Consider the following 14,823-nt stretch of genomic DNA (forward strand, 5'->3'; position numbering starts at 1 on the left):
TATACACACACACACACACACACACACACACACACACATATATATATATATATATATATATATATATATACATTATAACTTAGATTATTTATACAAATATACTTTGCTTCCAAAGATGGGTTATTGTAATTGATTTAAATTGAGACTGAAAACATGGTCTCATATAGGTTCATAGGTAAGCAAGCACTAGACTAGCTGCCTTTGTGGGCCATTTTAAGCCTAGACAATTTCCCTTGGTGAGAATCAAATCCTGTACCTCTTGTCTGTGAGGTAAGCATTTTATCCATTATGCCATCCCCTACATTAATACGATTTCCCACAAAAGCATAGTTGAAAACTTAAATACACTGGGATTAAATCCCTGTGTCCCCCACTGGAGTGCCAACTGGCTCACAGATCACATGCAGATAATAATCTACACTGGGGTATTTGCCTCCACAAAGGGAGCAGTCACCAGTGGAGTCCCCAGGGTTCTGTGCTGGGAACTCTCCTGTTTGGCATATACTTTGCTGAAGTAACAGTCAACATCAAAACGCTTTGGCTGACTAAGTTTGCAGATGAATACAAGTTAGGAGCAGTCATTGAATCCCCAAATCACTTAGCCATGCTGCAGGAAGGTTTGTCCCAAATCAGTACTGGTCCCAAAATTCTGTCTAGATTGAGGGATGTCGTTATCTCCGTTTACTCAACCCTCATTTGGCCAATCATTAAATAAATACCTCCTCTGGCATGTATTTGTCCAGACACATGCAACAACTGGAATACCCACACAGATACCTTACTAAAAAAAGACCTAAATGACATGTCCTATATGGACTGATTCACAGCTCTGTCAATATACTCAGTATCCTACAGACTGCTAAGAAGTGATGTGTCTGGAATACAAGACATCTTCTGACCCAATACTGATGGATTTACTGCATGTCTGCAAGTCAGATGGCATCAGAAATACTCTGTTTAAGGATCTAAACCCCTTCTGCAACATCAGAAGAACAGTTTGTATGGACAGTTATATCTCACAGATGATACCGCTGCTGGGGAACAGATCTTCATCCACATAAAACAAAGTTCATCTCTGTCCATATTAAAGCACAAGTTAGATTTATGGATGGAAAACAGAAAATTTACCTCTGGACTGCCCCCTATACTATTAATGGTGAGAGGTAGCTTCTAAATGCTTTTATCTCATGCATGGATCCTTTCAACGTATCTATGGTATGAGCCCAGTTATTCTCATTGGGGTAATATAATTATCGACCATGGAATGGGTAAGGCCAGTCAGTAACTAAATGGGATAGGTTATTTTGAGCTCGAAAAGGGAAAACTGTCTAGGCCTAGAATGGCCTGAAGGAATGCTTGCCTAGCACTTGCTATGAACCTACGATATAGTTTTAGCAAGTTCTTAAGCTATACACTGAACAGTTTTTTTAAGAATTTACAGTGTAGTACAATATATTTAAAAAGTCTACTACTGAAATCAAGGTGATCCAATAAAGTGATTAGGCCAGTGCTAGGCGAGTGAAGGATTGCCGTAATAATTTAGGGAATTAATGATTTAGTGACACAGGAGTAGGGGGAAGATTGCCAAAGATGACGTTTGAGTTTAGCTTTACAATTAAAACCTCTCCAAAAGATGCCTCCAGTAGTAAAAAAAAAACACATCCACTGGTTAGTAAGAATCAACAATGAGGTCCAAATGTAATAAAAACAACCACTTTATCATAAAACATTAGCATTCTAAACATTTACAATATAGTGGTTATTTTTATGTTTGGACCTTATTGCTGATCCTTGCTGACCAGTGGGTGTGTTGTGGATTATCTAGCTCTAAAGTTGTGGAAAGGTTCACGTATTCCAGATATAACCAGGAAGGTTGTTCCGGAGTTTTGGTAAGAAGGCTGAAAAGGTATGCTGTCATTTGTGAAGCGTTCTTGGAGCTGTCTGTAGGTTAGTAATGTTACTGCTGTGAGCTTGAGACTACACACTGCATAGGAAAGATTACATTTGCTAGAAAGTGGAGCGAGATTATGAAAGGTTTTATATGTGTGGAGAAGATTACTTTGCCCTACTTAAAACAGGTAGTCACTTTGTCTGGAAGAGTGAGTCAGTAAGTGTAGTCACTGATAATGAGGATAAATCTGTAGATGAGGCCTAAGTAACAGTTAGAAGGTCAGATATTTTTTCTTGGTGTAAATAAAGAGCTGCAGTCCATATTTTAGTAAAGGATTAATACCTCCTTGCCAGTGACAGTCCTTGAGTGTCAGAGATCTTTTTTTTTTTTTTTCTTTTTTTTCAGCAATTGTATACTGTTGTTTTTATTTTTCTTTCTAAGGTTTCTATGCACCTAGACAGGAACAGAGTTGGATGGACTTCCAGACTGATACGTTTAAAGAAGATGACATTTTCAGTAATGTTACTTTTATAGGAAAAATGAAGAAATGAACAGCTGATTCACTCAAAGTAAACATGAACACTGGAACACACAGATAATGTAATAGCATTTATTGAACCAGCATATATTTTACAGTTGCTCAAACGTTCAGACTGCAATTAGTCCAAAAGCTGAAGTAACTGTAAAATCTATGCTAGTCCATTAAGTTATTACATCACGTCTGTGTTGCAGTGTCTTTAGATTACTGTTACAGGTGAAGCCATAAGATTTGTTTGTTAATGGGTTTGTGTGAAATGTCATATATTTGGTTTTCCTTGAGTTAAGGATCAGTTATTTGGCTTGGAGCCATGAAAAGGGTTTGGTAAGGTCAATTTAAACGTCCAGAAGGATGGAATGAAAAGGGGGTCAGGGTGTGGAAAGGACAAGATATCATCAGTATTAGGTTGGATAAGTGGAAATTAGATGGGGAAAAGATTATTAAACATTGTGAAGAGCAGGAAATGCAGGAATATGAGCCCTGAGGTACTTCTTTGATGATTGATGAAGATGCTAACATGCTGTTTTCAGTTTTGGCTTGAAATGTTCACTTGACAAGGTAGCTAAGAGACACTGGACCAGGAGGCAGAATTTGGGCTTCAGTTGTTTTGGAATAAATTGTAAATGAGATGCTTGTAGCATACTAAATTGAAGGCCATTGTGAAGCTGGTGAAGATGGCCCTAGTTAGCTGACCTTGATGAACATCAATCAGGCTTTGTCTGTTAGTAGTAAGTGTGATGAAAAGTGTAAATGTAGTTCTCCTGTTGGTGAATCCAGGCAGGTGCTTGGATATGTGGTTCATAGGTTCATAGGTTCATAGGTTTATACTAGGCTATCTGCCCTAAGGCATTTAATCCCTCCAGCACATCCCTATTTATATCCGTGGTAAGGTTTAAGTCGCTTGCTCTAGTGGTTTTGGTGGATTTGGATTTTGAGGTGGAGTCCCTTTTTGGTGTGGAACTTTGGGGTCTCTCTCCAAATTTTGCAGATGTCGGGTGAGATGGGTCCCCAGGTCCCTGGGCCATGGCTCCACCCAGCTATCTTGTTCCGTGAGTCCCTTCTGAAGGATATCCGTGCTTTGTCAGCCAAAGTCTCCCATTTCAGGAAGGCTGTGTGGGTTCCTGTTTGAGAGGGTGGCCTGTAGCATTGCTACAATTTGTAGAGCAGTTTTGCCTATGGTTAGTTGCACCGGGGCGGAACGCATGATATGAGTAAAAACTAATAGTGCCGGGGTGCTCTCAGGAGCCTTGAACCAGGTTTTAGAATTTGAGCCTGCCTAAAAAAAGCACTATGGGGGGTGGCAGAGCCTTAGCCAGTATCCGAATCAGACACTGGATTGTTGCATTTGAAGTGAAGGAAGGATGCTGCTCAGGGTTAGGTCACCTGCCTGGGGGGGCTAATCAGAGAGCTCTCTATAGTCTCTTTCATGTAGTCCATCAGTCGCTCACCACACCAGCATGGACAATGACTGTGTCATATTTGTACTTGCCGTGTTCAGCCTGGTGAGGAGTGTGATGTGTCTGACTATGGAGTCTATGACATGTATGTTTGGTGTTGTGTTTGGCCTTAGGGCTGGGCTGTGACTGCTGCACACTGCTTTTTTGTTTTATGTGTTGCTTGTGGGGTGTCTTGAGGTAGCAGTTGTTTGGGTGTCTGCTAGGCTGGTTTTGTGTGTGTGTGTAGTTGCTCCCTCCTCTGTCTGGTCTTGCCAGTCCTGAGTGTGTATGGTGGGAGGGAGAGGGCTGTCTGTGTACATGAGGCAGTTATTATATTGCCTCAAGATTCCCAGATTCACCAGCTGGACCGAGAGAAGATTGACAACTGACCTCCAGTGGGGAGGAGGGTGTAGTGCTTTAATTTTTAGTGCTGACTTATATAATTGCTTTAAATAACAAGCAAACAAACAAATAGAGCAAACAAGGTGAACCAATTTCAGTAAGATACAGTTCAAATATTCAGGCACTATAAACCTTTAACCAGAAATTCCCAGCTCAGAAGGGCAGAGTCCAGCCTCTTCTCCCACAAGAGTGCAGACCCGAACCCTTCTTAATGTAAAATAACTGGGCCTGAAGCCCAAGTGCCTAAAGAAGGATGAAAGTCCCCTGCCACCACACACAGTGCTTGCCACAACCTTCCTAATGTAAAACAACTGGTTGAAAGCCAAGTGCTTAATCCAAAAAGACTTGAATGATAGCTAACTTTTAATCAAGTTACAACCAAGCAGTAATAAATACCATTGAATACTTTAGAAGTTAATCTGGATGCTAAAGCAAAACAAACAGCAAGATCCAGCAGGCAGGCCCTAATCCAGTCTACAGCAAGCAAACACACAAAACTTCAAGAGTAAGAAGTTCAGATATGCATGCACTATAGCCCCTTAGAGAAAGAACCCAGCTCAGAGGGCAGAGTCCAGCCTCCTCCTCCACACAAGAGCAGACCACACTAAACCTTCTAATGTAAATAAACTGGCTTGAAAGCAAGCCCAGTTAAACCAGAATTAATACACTTTTAGAATAACAGACACTGAGCCCTCAATCAGCAGTTCTCAACCTAGAAGGATGTAATAAATACAATTGAGTATTTTAAGATGATGCAAAAGTAAAACTGAACAAGTGCTGAGATCAAAGAACCAGATTTGAGTGCTGAAACTAGAAAACTGGCTAGTTATAAGAAAAGTGCCTGAAATCAGTGGTTGTATGTATATAGATACACTAGAGTTTGCTTGTTGATAGCTTTGCCAAGCAGTTTTTTTTACATGAGACAGTAACAACATTGATCTGAAATTTTTGAGAGTAGTTGGCGAGGAGAATTAGGAATGAATTGGCATAACAACCACAGTTTTTTTCTGGCTGCAAGAAGTGTGTTGGTTAACTGATGGGTCAAAAAGGTGCACTCTGTAGATTATAGTCTTTTCAAGTTTTGATAAACCCAGGGTTATAGACTTTGTTTCTGAGCTACAGTGATTGAGGGTCAGTAAGTTGAGTAGCCAGTTTTACAGTGACTCTCTGAAGGCAGAATGGAGATAGTTATGGTTTGCTGGATTAAGGTATGGTGCAGTTGTAATAGAGAGTGCAGTGAGGGATGGGTTTGGGAAAATTCTGTAGCAAGGTCATTCGACTGCACAGTGTGAGGGAGTCATCCTACGATCTTGTTTATTTCTCCATAGAATCTTATCAGATTAACTCGCTGTTTAGCTTATCTTTGTTGATGGCTGTCATCTTTTGCTTGAGTCAGTTATATTTCCTGGCTTGCAAAGCTCATGTAATTAGTGAAGTTGCTGTCTGTGGTTGTCAGGGTGATTACTAATACTCAGACTACTAAAGCCTCAGTAGCCTTATTGCCAGGAAAGGGAAAGAATGGAGTTTATGCAACAGTACAAAGTCAGAGTTATGAATGTAGAGCCTGAATAACTTTGTAACATCAGTGGATGTAAAATAAAAAGGGCATCTGATGTCATGCTGTGTGTGTGTTTGCCTGGCAAAAGACATTAAGACATGATCAATTATGTTTTATTAATTTTATTTCATGATCAATTATGTTTTATTAATTTTATTTTATTTACTTATTTTATTTTACATTTGCTGACTGGGAGTATCTGACTGAGCAAGAAGCCCTTTTTCAGCAGAGGCCCGGGGAGAAAAGTTCCAGAACATATGGTGCAATTATAATAGCAATTGAACATTACAAATTAGAGACACATAAAATCACAAGCCATTATTTAGGCATATACAGTCATAATAACAATGAATATCAAGTTGCACAATAATTAAGCAAGCAGGATGCATAACAATTTAAGCTAAGAATGTAGGAAGTAGTGGTTAGACAGGAAATATGCTAATAGGAAGTTCTAAAGGGAACATATAGCTTAAGTCAGATATATGTGTGAAAAGGATAGGAAGTAGGTTGAGTCAGAATCTAAGTTACTCTGAAGCTAAGGGGGAGGATTTAGGTCAGGGGGAGGTGTGAGCAGTGACAGATCCAGAGTTTTTTAAAGTGGTCTTTGGTAGCTAGTTTAAATTGTTTGGGGTTTAAGTTTCTTATTTCTAGAGGGAGTTTGTTCCACACACTAGAGGGGTGGTAGCTGTATAAGTTGCTGCCAGTCTTAGTTTTTGGTTTATGAACTTCTGAGTTGTTTGGTTGGAGAGTAATGGGTGATGAGAGACGATAGAGCTGGGGAGTCAGATGGGTTGATATAGGATCCTTATAAAAAAGAAGTAATTAGGGACCTGGGGACCCAAGTTGATAGCAATCTCTCATTTGACAACCACGTGGCCAAAGTGGTTAGAAAAACATTTTATATAGCCCACCTAATCATGAAGGGATTCACATCTAGATTAGGGGAGGTCATCGTGCCTCTTTACTCGTCCATCATCAGGCCCATAATCGAGTACAATGCCCCTTTTGGGATGTACCTTACCAAACACCTGCAGCAACTGGAAAGACCCCAAAAGTACCTCACCAAGAGGATCAAAGGGCTCAAACAGATGCCATATGCTGTCCGGTTAAAGAAACACCAGCTCTACTCAATGGCATACCGCCTGCTCAGAGGCAATCTGTGCCTGACGTATAAAGCCATGTCCAACCCGGAATTAATGGACATGCTGCACCTCAGAAAATCCAAATCCCATCGAGCTACACGCTCGAGAGACTTGAACCTCAGCACTGAAATAAATAGGACATGCTGGAGGGACAGATTCATAACCCAGAGGCTCCCTTCACTCTGGAATAAAATCCCAGTCCAGGTTAGGCAGAGTCCCTCATTGACTCTCCTCAAGAGGAATCTTGATGAGTGGATGGGAGATCGTAGGTTTACCCCGGGTATCACTTCTGTCTCATTGTTAGACAGAGGCACAGTATACTAACCTCGAAAAAGGGCATAGCAAAATTAATTTAAAATGGGTGGCGAAAGCCAAACATACTCTGGCTAGGCTTATAAATGCCCTAGGGCAGATAGCCTAGTATGAACCTATGAACCTATAGAGTGTATCATTTGGAGCTGAGATTGGGGTACTACATGAGGAGGTTTGAGCCAGTTTAGGACTTTGAGGGAGAGACAGTGATGTGATTGGTATGAGTCTTGCGCTGTGAATCTGGCTACCTTGTAATAGGTTGTTTCTAGTTTGGTAAGTAGAGATGAATTTAGATTAGTAAGTATTTGGGAGCAGTAAGTTAAACAAGGAAGAAGATAGGCATGGGTAAGAGTATTGAAGTAACTGCTGGAATCCAAACAGAAAACAACCAGAACCAGTTCACAACTGTTTTATTACAGGAATTAAGTGATTTTGTGTGTATATAACATACACTTCTTCAGAATTAAAAACATTCACAAAAATTCAGTTTAAATAACCCAATAAAATCACATGACCGATCACTCACCTACCAATTCTATTCTTAAAGGCTACTTGCTCATGTTATAAAATACATAAAAGTCTATACAAATATATACTAAGAAAAAAAAGTAACCTAATGTTTCCCTAATGTGTACAACAGAATAACAAATTAAATATAGTGAGACATAAGTCTTAAAACACAAGCTATGGATAAAGACTCATTCAAACCTGGGGGTGAGGTGACGTTTATTTTCAGCTGCCAGTGCAACTCCCTCCATTCTACCATGTCACGCCACGGTCCCCACAGTAAATTCCGCTGTACAGAGTCGATACCAAAAAATAAAAAAACATGGTCTGGATGTTTTTCTACATGACAATACAATGCAATGCATTAGTAGTTCTCCTCTGGTTGATGTCATAAATGTGTTCATAAATGCGTTCCTTAAAGCTATGAATAGTTTTCCCAACATAAAAACTTGGGTACATTTTACATAAAGCCACATAAATCACTCCCATTGATTTACAATTACAAAAAAAGTGTGTCCTTACTTTCATACCATTAATAAGCACCTCATGTTTCAATAAAAAGGGACTGGCACAAATTGCACACACCACATTTATAAGTACCCCAAGTCCTTTCACTAATGGTAGTATATATCTTGTCATCTGATTCTAACATGTTCTTGATGCATCTGGCTTTTCTAGTGACAAATACTGGTTTGGTTCCCAGAATGTCAGATATCCATTCAAATGCTTGAAAAACAACCCAATTTTGGTTAATACTAATCCGAATGTAACCATATTCTTCAGTGAAAGCGGTAATGAATGAACAGCTATACCCACCATTTGTTTCTCTCTGATAAACCAAAGTTTTATCTAACAAAATGGGAATCACCTCCTTCTGCTGTCTCTTCTGAAGGACTTCCCTCAATATTAAATCAACTAAATCTGGGTGGTAACCTCTAGTTATAAACATCCCTTTCAAATTTACACATTCTTTGAAAAACATTTCTTCACTAGAAATCATACGGGCTAACCTTATATATTGCCCCTTAATGATTCCCCTCTTTTGGTGCATCGGGTGACAACTACTGTAGTGCAAAAGGCTGTTAGAGTATGTCGCTTTCCTAAACACTGTGCTCTGTATACTTTTATCGGGTTCCTATTAGATGACCAAAGATGCATTCTTTCGAATGCGTCTTGGTCGAACTTGAAAAGACGAAAAGGCAAAATGATGAAGCGGCATATAAGCAAATTCTTTCCCTGGGAAAGAAATTGCTTGGCCACGTCCATTACTTTGCCGTTTTCATCACTGTAGTGCGATCTCGGACTTGGTATATTCAAGTAGGAAGGGTGAGGGGGACACAGCCCTCCACTTCGGGGGTGTGGGGGCGATGTCTCCCACTTTATGTTATAAGTTACTTTTTTTTTTTTTTTTTGGAACAGTGATTTTTTTTCCCTTGGAAAAAAATCTCTGTTCTAGGCATTCAAGTTTGTAAGCTTTCCCTTACATGAGGTCGATAAATCATCGTTTGTTTTTCTAAGCATTCAATGATTTAATATAGACCCCTTTTATTCATGTCATCCTTGTAAATAAATACATCCAAATAGTTAATACTTACTGTACTATAATAGTATGTAAACTTTTAGTAAGAGGTAGTGGAATGTAAATATTCCAAAAATCTGTCAGTGTCTACTTTACTAGCATCCCAAGCAGTAAAAATGTCATCCAAAAACCTCACATATAAATAATGTGGAACATTTTCATTGTTAAATATAAACTGCTTTTCCCATTGATGTAATGTTATGTTCACAAACACTGGGGTGCAGCTTGCCCCCATAGCAACCCCTCTTTTTTGTTGAAAAAATTGCCCATCCAGATGAATAAAATTGTATTTCAAAACCATGTCTAACAATGCATCAAGCACATTAATGACCAGACTGTGGTTGTGGTGCTGCGGTAGCGTTGTCGCCTCACAGTAAGACGTCCTGTTCGATTCTCAGCTAAAGCGTCTTCTGTGTGGAGACATGCGTGAATGGGAGTACCTTCATTGAAGGTTGTGCGTCAGAGCTGGCAACTTGGCACGTAAAAATCTACTGCCACTCATTAGCGGACCGGAGTTCTGCTGTGGCGACCCCTAACCGGAAAAAGCCGAATGACACAGCAACAACAAGTGTTAAAATGACCAGATTTGTGAATAAAATCACAAAGCATTTCTTTTCCAACATCTTGTGGGATAACATTAAATAAATTTACTATATCTATAGTAACAAACGCTAAACTAGTACTGTATTTAATTTTTCTCAGTTTTTCCAAAAAATCCCAAGAATCTTTCATAACATGGGGTGTAACCAGATAACACAATTTTTACTTTTATGTCTATGTATACAGTCATGGGGTGAGTGATAGAAGTTCTAGCACTCACAATAGGTCTCATAGGAGGGTCCCACAAACATTTATGTATTTTTGGGATGCCAAAAAAGGGGGGGGGGACCACAGGGAATTTAACTTCTAATAATTCATACACTTCTCTAGAAATTTCTTCTTATTCCAACATTTCTAACAAATTAAATCTAATTCTAGAATAACATGAATTATTGAATGAGTGTTATTGAAAAAAATGATTTTTTTTACAGGCTGTGAAGTGTGACATCAGGGGAGGGGATTTGATTTGATCAGTTGTACTGAGTTCAGTGAACTGAAATGGATTATAGAACTAGCAGCTGATAGAATGCCTGGTTTGAATGGGGTGGTACCACTGAAGCTGACTCTCCAAAGTGGGGGGTATGGTACTTAGATGCTATTGGTTGGTTTTAGTTTAAATGTGATGAGTTCTTGATGGGCTTATCTGATGAAGGGCTTAGACCTGAAAGCGCTCATAACACTGTTATTTTGCTTTTACATGTGTTTTTATTAAAGTGTTTTTTTACATCCTCAGCCTGGTGGATTGTGTCCCTCTTATCTACTTGCTGCCCCCTGGTATCAATGATTGTTTTGTCCCTTAAACCCATTTTAAAAGAAAAAGCAGCTTTTGTATAAGAAAAACAACTATTTTAGTTATCTTAGGTATTTTGCTCTTATGACAACTCCTATGTTTAGTTCTTGAAAAAGTGTTTTTTTCTAAATGGCAACATTTTTCTCTTTTTTCCATGCATTTAGTTAGTAGGTCATTGGAATCACAACATATGAGTATACATACATGCATTTATTAACTATTCCATATTTTTAAAATTAATTTTATTTCTATAGTTATTTCAGCATCAATAATTATATGATTTTAAGAGAGTATTTATACAGGGGAGTTTTTTAAATAATGCTTATTGATTTGTTTTATGGAAAAGGAATGTGGTTACTAAGCCGATTTTTTAAATTGAGAATGGAAATGACCTGTTGATAGGATGAATTGTAAAGATATTTAAACAGTTATTTCAAAGTGGAATGTTACTTGATGAAGTCTTGGTAACAAGACAAAAGCACTTATCTTTGTGGATTTATTTAATTAAAGTTTTCAGCTTCATTCTGCCGTGCTGGATTTTTTCACATTTGTTTTTTATTTTGGTAATTTTGGTCAGCACGTTCTTAATTGTTTTATATAATCAATTAAATAATTAAAGAAAGACAAGTTCCTAAAGAAAGTGCCATCAGATTTCTTCAGCCGAAAATGATGAACAGTGAGGATACCTTCTGCTAGGATAAAAATGTCACACAGGAAGAGAAACTGCTAAGTAATTCATTTGTAATGTATGAAAATATGGGTATCATTGTCTAGGGAGGAAAATACACTTTGAAGAAAGGAAATTTTGTGCTTAAGGTGTAGTTGTCCTTTAAGTACTATCACAGTCTGTTCATGTTACACTATATTTAATCCTTATACAAAGGCACATCTAAAAACAAAAGAGTGACAGAGAAGATGTAGATGGGTAAGAATGTGAGACTAAGATAGTTAAACACAGTAAGGAGTCTTCTAAGGAAAGTGAACATTCATTGGCAATCCAAATCTGACATGTAAATCTAAGATCAAACCACAGGTCTTCAACACAAATAAGCTTTTGTAGAGCAGTCAGAAAGCTAAATAGACAAAAAGATCATATCCTTGTATATGAATAAAAAAAAAACACATTCACCAGAAGTTAAATCTAATATTGTTTTAATTAGCATTTTTGTCCACTTCATTCCAGACAAGAACTTCATCAGATTAAAAGTTCCATTATCTCTATTGCTTAAATAGTAAAATCATACACTGCCACCCAGTGGCTATTAAGCCTTACTGCTTAAAAATAAAACTACTTTGAAGCAGTAGATCTTGTTTAATAACCAATCAATCATATTTCACTCTGAAAAAATATATTAAACACAATCATGAACATTATTCACTCACTATTAAAATAATATAAACTACCCACCATGTCAAATGGTGAACTGCCATTACATTTATACAGTAGTATAATTAGATCTGTGCCCTTTTAATTAATAATAAACTAGTTTATAATTGATACTCAGGGGACTGGTGGCATCTAACAGCACTTGCCAATATTATTCACACTTCTCGACATGTTTCCAAGTTACCCCACCTTTCAAAAAAGGCGCTTTTCAATTACAAAAAAAAATTCTTAAAATGTGCAGAAATTACTGAATGCTTATATAATGCATTATTACCATCTTTCTTCTTAATGGCATAATTATGTTGTTAAATTCTAACCTTCAAAGCCTTTAATGTTTTACCAACATAAAATGCAGGGCATGAACTGCATTGTACTTCAGTCTTGTGAACAAATGTTTGTGATCCTTGTATATGAATTATAACCAGATTTGCTGAGGTGGGTAAAATAGCAGAGGTACTATTCCACAGCACCCAGAATGAGAGGCAGTGTCATCAAATGCATTCCTTAGACCTTCCTGGTTAAGTATACATATAGGTGAGTGATTCTCAATGTGGGAAACAAAGTCAACATACTCTGCACTGGAGGAATCTTTTATGTAAATATTTTTTATTAAAATGGCTTTTTCTCAGTTATATGCATGTGCTATATTAGGATTAATTTCTAGGCACTCTGTTTAGTGAGTGCTAGGTTATGCATCACCCCCAAAAAGCCTGAAATGGATTAATCTGATAATTAGAGAATGAATTTATGCATCTTTTTAGTGATGACCATGATTGTATCTAATGTCTGGCCTACTTTGTACGTTGAAATTCTCTATCCCTGCTACAATCCTTGCCCACTTCTACCATTCATTGGCCTACATTAATATGCTTATGCATCTAACTGAGGACAAGGACTATTGCTTGTAGCCTTAAGCAAGTGAGCACATACAGCACTTGTGCAGTGCTTTGGATATCTGAAAGCATGTAGACCCTTCATGCTTTCTGACACTTGTGATACACACAGTTTTGCAGGCTACACTGTGGATCACCCTGCTCTGCAGGGGAAATAATCCACAGTGATTACACATAATTTAAGGTATGGGTGTAGCATGTCACCATCTCTTGCTGATCCACTCATCCATCCATCCATCCAACCACAGCCCCTTTTCCCATTTTTGCACATGGGGTCGGAGTGTCACTTTAACAGTGACAATCATCTAGAGCCAAGGTTTACATTGCTGGGTGACTAGCCATGGCCATCAACAAACCCTGTCTGCAAGCTAGTTATTTAGGTCCAAATCTCCACTGACCATATTTAAGCTTTGTAATGTAAACATTGTTGACTGAGTTTTTCACTGGACAAATATGACTCTGGGTATTGTGCTCTGCATGGCATAAAACATGTCACCTTTAAAGTGGCAAGATTTTTTTTATTTAGAACTATATTTTTCATTAAAAGAGTTTTAAAGCCACTACATTAAATTTTAATACATGATCAGAAATGACTTTGTAAGATTACATTAATCTTAGACTTAGATGACAGATAACAGTCTTCTATTTCACCTAGTTCAGTCATTTCGTCTGGCAGGTCATTCAGTCATCCATCAGCCTTTCTTTAAAACACTTCCTCCTGTATTTCCTGAGCTGTCCATCTTCTAAGGATAAGCTTTTCTTTCATAGACCAAGCTTCATTTATTTCATTTTTAGTTTTAATGAGTAGTGCAATGGCTCAGAATGGACAATTTACAGCAATGAACTGAAGGAGAATAAAGACATCAAGTAGCTTATTTTCTGTTGAAGTGACCCTATGACCTAACCTCACACAAGTACATGTAAGAAATGAGATAAAAAAATAATTTTTAAACATTTCACATTGTATAGATAGCTATTACTTTTGTAGAATACTGCATATAATGAATATGGTTATATGGGACAATAAATACAATAAGCGGAATAGGCATGTATTTGGCATTTTTATACTCATTCAGATCATATCAGTCAACTAATTGCATTTAGAAGTGGTGTAAAGGTGAGCTAATAATCTGGTCATAAATACAGTGAAAATTGGATACTCTTTGATGTACATAAGAAGCTGATATCATTGATAGTGAAAACCTTGCTATGAGTACTAAAAGCTCATCTGGAGCTGATCGATGCAAGTTTAGAGGAAGAGGAGGCCTTAAGTGCTCTTGGAATATGAGAAAAAGATCAAGTTGGTCAGCTGTTAAGGAATAACTACGTGTAAAAAAAAATGTGTAAAAAAAAAAAAAAGAAGTATAATACGAGGCCCTATCCCACCTATATTAGCAGCCATGTTGTTCTTTAAGACTGGGACAGTGTTTAAGCTTAGGTTTGACTTACTGCATTTTGTTTTTTGATATACTGCTACATTTATCACACAAATCACTTTACAGAATCAGTAAAAGTGATGACATTATAGGAAAGTCACAGAGGCAAGAAACATAGGTTACTGAGAGACTGAGTTCTTATTATACTCTATAGACTCTGTATTTAATAACATCTTAGTGGTGACTTTTTGTATGTAAGGCAACATCAGATTGAAACTTGTTTGAAAATTTTTTGCTTAGAATATGGAGCCATAAAAGTTTGCACAAGATGTGCAAATGCACTGTTAAAGATAAATATTAGCAACCAAATAAAACATGGGTACATCCGTGATGTAGTAACTCCCAGTCTTGT

The 14,823-nt window shown here is 37.8% G+C and overlaps 1 protein-coding gene across 1 annotated transcript in view; it reads left to right on the forward strand.

The window, feature by feature from the left end:
* Window positions 1-14,823, forward strand: part of LOC122807744 (sodium- and chloride-dependent creatine transporter 1-like) — a 992,499-nt gene that overhangs the window by 842,801 nt on the left and 134,875 nt on the right. The window lies entirely within an intron of this gene.

Source organism: Protopterus annectens, chromosome 7.part1 (genome assembly GCF_019279795.1).
Source record: "Protopterus annectens isolate FY-2018-M chromosome 7.part1, PAN1.0, whole genome shotgun sequence".
Lineage (NCBI taxonomy): Eukaryota > Metazoa > Chordata > Ceratodontiformes > Protopteridae > Protopterus > Protopterus annectens.